At 38.8% G+C, this 5,978-nt stretch overlaps 1 non-coding gene across 1 annotated transcript; it reads left to right on the forward strand.

Moving 5' to 3' along the window:
- Nucleotides 1-2,594: 2,594 nt before the first annotated feature.
- LOC120070399 (small nucleolar RNA R71) lies at nt 2,595-2,701 on the forward strand. The gene has a single exon (XR_005479893.1). It is a non-coding gene; the product is annotated as a small nucleolar RNA R71 (small nucleolar RNA).
- The last annotated feature ends 3,277 nt before the right edge of the window (nt 2,702-5,978 follow it).

Consider the following 5,978-nt stretch of genomic DNA (forward strand, 5'->3'; position numbering starts at 1 on the left):
ACATACACAAGGTGACCACATACTATCATATCCTATCTCTAGTGTGCATGTGATGCGTTAATAGCAAACAGAACTTATTCCTAAGTTTCTATCTCTTGCTTATGCGGTTCTAATCCTACTCTCTCGAGCCTAGATTCTAATCTGACTTTCCTAAGCTAGATTCTATCTTTAGACCACCCTCTCGGGCATCTCTAAAGGATGAATGACGCATATATAAGACAAGATGATCGCATAAAGCGAAGATCTCAGGTCATGCTAGCTAAGTACTTCCCAACCCATTCAGAAATTTAGCTACTTATGCGAGATATAGAGAGATTGAGCACAAGTTGAATTAAGATTTCCATTGTCTATAGATTAAATGTAGAATACAGAATAACAATAGAATGCAGAGATAAGAAGCCCGGTAGCAATGTCTTGCTTCCCATGGCCTTTTACACTGTCTTTTCTTTCCAACTATGCTCAGTTGAATGTCCTTACTTCTGCAACTGTTAGCCCTCTCTCCTTTTGTAGTGCTTCCTGGCAGTCGTTCGAGCTGTCTAGGAATGTCCTTTCGGTGTCTTCTTCTCTTCGCATGTCTCCACCTTCTAAGTATATAAATAATTACAGACTAACGGCTATCTATCTGTATGTGATCTAACTTCTCTATATGGCGAACTCTTTTATCGATGGTAGCCTTCGGTATTTATAGAGCTCAAGGTGAAGAAGCTTGTCTTTCTAATGATTGCAATGATGGGAGGTCATTAAATCTTCTGTCTGATGTGCCGATTATTGGTCACCAAAAAGTTGAATGTACTTGCTACAGTATCGTTAACGACTTGTCAACTAAATTCGGATTCGACCGTCATCAGCTTTCCGTCCCATCATGATTTATTATGCTTTCACCTTGATGCGCCATCTTTATGTAGCCACCTTTTTTAGCGAATTTTCGCGAGCACATACGATCGCATGACTTTGCGGACACCATCTTTCCATGCGCGCGGACGCCTAATTCCTTGGATCGCAATCTCACTTGTGCCAACACATTTTTCCTGCACGAAATAAGTAAATTAGCTGCTTTTATGCGATGGGCGCATTCGATCACAATATTCTTAGTTTAATGCTTTTGGACATGATTTTATATATTTTTACTGTTGCATTCCCTCATTGTTTTACATCTTTGCATACGCGTCTACCGGTAAAATAAATTTGTCAATTGAGACCAAGACATCCTTCACCTTCCCCTCTGGATGAAGTAGGGACCTGTCCGCCAGCTGGAGAGTCACTGTTGTAAGCATCAACTGCCCCATGTTTAATTGTTTGAAAATTGACAAGGGCATTAAGTTGATACTGGCCCCAAGATCGTAAAGCGCTTGACCTATATATATCCCGCCAATTGAGCAGGGTATCGTGAAACTTCCGGGATCGCGCATCTTCGGTGGAATTATAGTGTTTGAATTTTGCGTTAATGCCACCATTGCGAACTTCCCTGTGCTCATTTTCTTTGTCACCATGTCTTTCAAAAACTTAGCATATTTTGGCATTCGTTCAATCGCTTCAGTGAAGGGGATGTTGATGTGTAACTATTTTAACATGTCCATGAAGCAATGGTACTGCACTTCATCATTTTGCTTCTTCTTAAGTCTCTGAGAGAATGGTGGTAGTTGTACCTTCACAGTTCGCTATTCCATAGGCTTAGAAGTGGATGCAACTTCTAGTTCCATCGTCTCATTTTCTTCTGGTTCTTCCTATGTCAACGGGGTCTTAGATTCCATCACAATTGGAGTAGTCCTTCTTGGCTCCGCCCCCTCTTCCACTATTGTCTTTCCACTTTGTAAGGTCACGACTTGACATTGCTCTTTTCCCATATTCCCCGGGTTGCAAGGGAGCTCAGTTGAACTCGACGACACCCCTTGCAGTCTACTTTTAAGCTCGCCCACAATCTGCCCTATTTGAATTTCGAGATTGCAAATAGAAGTTGCCTGATTCTAGAGTACTATTTCATTCTTTTCAATATACTGCTTTAATAGGCTATCCAGAGAGCACGATGGCGGCGCATGCGAGTTTCTCGCTTGATTTTGCGATTGACTGTTTGTTCGTGGGAAAAATCCTGATGGCCCTTCTTTTTGCGTCATGGGTTAATAACTCTTTTGATTATTTTTCCATGCGAAATTGGGATGGTTTCTCCACCTGGGGTTGTAAGTGTTAGAAAAAGGATTGTAATTACGAAACATATAGATTGCAGGTTCCTCAGACATTCTTCCATCGGATGCAAATCTCCACAATTAGCACAACTTGTGCTTGTCTGCTCGATTGCGTTGACCTGCCCTCTTTGTGTTCCCGAGCTATTGATTGCGATGCCTTGTATCAGATTCATCATCGCATTCATTTAATTTTGTAGGGATGCGATGGCCCCATTGTTTGCATCGCCTTCTCAAATTTTTAATCGTTGATCACTTTCCTTCCAATCTTCATGATTCTTCAAAATGCGATCAAGGATATTTTTAGCCTCGTTATACGTTTTGTCAAGCAAACCTCCAGCTGCTGCCGCATTGGCAACTGTCTGCGATGTAGGGTTCAAACCCTGATAAAAGATTTCCATTTCGAGACAGTCAGGTAAGCCATTGTGCGGACAATCTTGCACCAGTCTCTTAAACCTCGTCCAGGCATCGCTGAACGATTCATCAATTTCTTGTTCAAAATTTGTAATCAACTTCCTCCTTCTTGCGTTCTTGGTAGGGGGAAAGTATTTCTTCATGAATTTCTCTACTACTTGTTCCCAAGACGTTATCTCCCCTGGTTCGAAAGAATAGGCCCATTTCCTTAATTGGTTGCATAGCGAAAATGGGACTAACGTTCGTCGAATTTCTTCAACTAAGATGTTTGGGAACACAAAAGTGTTGCAAATTTCGATGAAACTCTGGAGATGGACGTGCGGATCCTCACCACGCCTTCCACCAAACTGTTCGGCCGTCTAAATCATCTGCAACATAACCGACTTCATCCCAAACATCGATCTGTCCAGAGCTGGCCACATGATTCCTGGGGAGAAATCATAGAGGTTGGGCGACGCATAGTCCCGGATGGGCCTATTGCAGTCGTTTGCCAGGAGAATGGGGTTTGCCATGATGTTATTTGCATTTGCTGCCCTGTTTTCCAGTTGTTCCATCATAGTGGGATTTCTTTCTTCTTGTTTTCGGCGGTTATCTCTCTGTCTTCTTCTGAACGTTCTTTCAATTTTTGAGTCGTAATTGGGTGCAAGAATGTGTCCTTCACTCATACGACACCTGGTTCTTCCCTTACCAAAGGAGAGACAGTGCACAGAGGTTGAAAGTTGCAAAGAAAATAAAAAAGTTACTATTAGCGCAATATGTACTGCCATAGTCCCCCCAACAATGGCGCCAAAAACTTGATGCGTTGTAAATGAGATGAAATAATGGTATGGAGATGCGGTGATGAGTTATGCATTGTACATGCAAGTTTTCCTAGTAAAACCCAAGTATAAATCTCACTAGGTTTCCTGGTAAGTCCAGGGTCGAACACAGGGACTACTGAGTTACTATGTGTCAGTAAAATTGATTCCTTTGCGGTGGTAAAAACAAATAAGTTGGTTGGTATTTTGTTTAAGTGCAATTCCTATGCGATGAATTCAAGTAAAAAGTTGATGAAAACAAGAAGTACAATGAGTATGCGGTGAACGGGTTGAGAAGGGATTTAGCTAACACTTCCTAAGATTGCGTTCAAGTTATCCGATCATGCTACACACATAAAACAATAAATCATTTTCCAATGTAAATGCCATAATTTCTATTTTTAGGACGCATGCGATGTATATGATAATATTGATAGGACTTATTCCTAAGCCTCTATTCTCGCCTATGCATTGATGAATGATGCACACATACACAAAGTGACCACATACTATCATATCCTATCTCTAGGGTGCATGCGATGTGTTAATAGCAAACAGAACTTATTCCTAAGTTTCTATCTCTTAATTATGCGATTCTAATCTGACTCTCCCGAGCCTATATTCTAATATGACTTTCCCAAGCCTAGATTCTATCTTTAGACCACCCTTCTGAGCATCTCTAAAGGATGAATGATGCATACATAAGACAAGATGATCGCATAAAGTGAAGATCTCAGGTCATGCTAGCTAAGTACTTCTCAACCCATTCGAAAATTTAGCTACTCATGCGAGATATAGAGAGATTGAGCACAAGTTGAATTAAGATTTCCATTGTCTATAGATTAAATGCAGAATACAGAATAACAATAGCAGAAATAAGAAGACCAATAGCAATGTCTTACTTCCCGTGGCCTTTTACACTGTCTTTTCTTTCCAACTCTGCTTAGATGAATGCCCTTACTTCCGCAAGTGTTAGCCCTCTCTCCTTTTGTAGTGCTTCCCAGCAGTCTTCCGAGCTATCCAGGAATGTCTTCTCGGCATCTTCTTCTCTTTTCTTGCCTCCGCCTTCTAAGTATATGAATAATTACAACTAACGGCTATCTATCTGTATGTGATCTAACTTCGCTATATGGCGAACTCCTTTATTGATGGTGGCTTTCGGTATTTATAGAGCTCAAGGTGAAGAAGCTTTTCTTTCTAATGTTTGCAATGATGGGAGGTCATTAAATATTTTGTCTGATGCACTGATTAATAGTTACCTAAAAGTTGAATGTACTTGATATAGTGTGTCGTTAACGGCTTATCAACTAAATTCGGATTCGATCGTCATCAGTTTTCCGTCCCATCATGATTTATTATGCTTCACCTTGATGTGTCGTCTTTATGAGGCCACCTTCTTGAGTGAATTTTCGCGAGCGCATACGATCGCATGATTTTGTGGTCGCCATCTTTCCATGCGCACGGACGCCTAATTCCTTGGATTGCAATCTCACTTGCGCCAACGCATTTTTCCTGCACGAAATAAGTAAATTAGATGTTTTTATACAACGGGCGCATGCGATCACAATATTCTTAGTTTAACGCTTTTGGACATGATTTTATATATTTTTACCATCGCATTCCCTCATTGTTTTACATCTTTGCATTGTAATAACATGCATTTCTGCCTGTTATCAGAATCCGATCGTTTAGTCTCTTAAGTGATCATATAGTCTCTCAAATGATCGTATAGTAACTTGGTTGCTAAAATCTTATCTCTTGTTCACTTGTCTTTGGAATAATTAAAACAATTTCATTTATCCCAATTTGCCATAAAACTAAATAACTATCCAATAAGGGTGGTTATGGAGAAAAAGAAGTTAATTATCAAATAATTAATAAATTATAAATAAATATGATAACTAACTTATCATATTATATTCATAACCTATAGTTTTAATATTGCATCATATACAATATATAAACCATCATTATTTTTCTCTATTTTATGGCATTTAATATAAATCATATTTATATTAAATTTAATAACTATGAATCTAATTCATAGAAAATATATTTGAATCATATTCAAATATTAGTTCCTCTAATCAAACAATAATATATCAAATACATTATATCAATTATATCATATATAATTTAATTAATTTAATTATATCATATATAATCAAATTCCCTCTTATTAATTTGAACATTAAAAATTCTCCAAAAAACTTATTCTCAACTTAAATCCATTGAGCTAACAAGGGGACCTTATGGACCTGTAGCTTGAAGCTCCAACAGTATGTGAATAACTGATTAAACTCTTTAATCACATTATGCACCATCCATTAACTGTCGTGCACTCCATTAAAGACCGATAGCGACATTCTTCGCATTGCAAATATATTTTTATATCTATTGGATATAACCAACCAACAGTACGATGACCCTTCACAAATCGCTCGTAAGTACAATTGGAAAAATTACCATTTTGCCCCTGTAGTTACATCTAACTCCTTAAGTACCACTGATCCCTCTAATGAACAATATATCATAGTCCCACTATGACTAAACCCCTTTCGAGCCAAGAGAGGGTGTGGTATCATATTAT

This window comes from Benincasa hispida, chromosome 1, assembly GCF_027475165.1.
Source record: "Benincasa hispida cultivar pf3 chromosome 1, pf3_genome.v1.1, whole genome shotgun sequence".
NCBI lineage: Eukaryota > Viridiplantae > Streptophyta > Magnoliopsida > Cucurbitales > Cucurbitaceae > Benincasa > Benincasa hispida.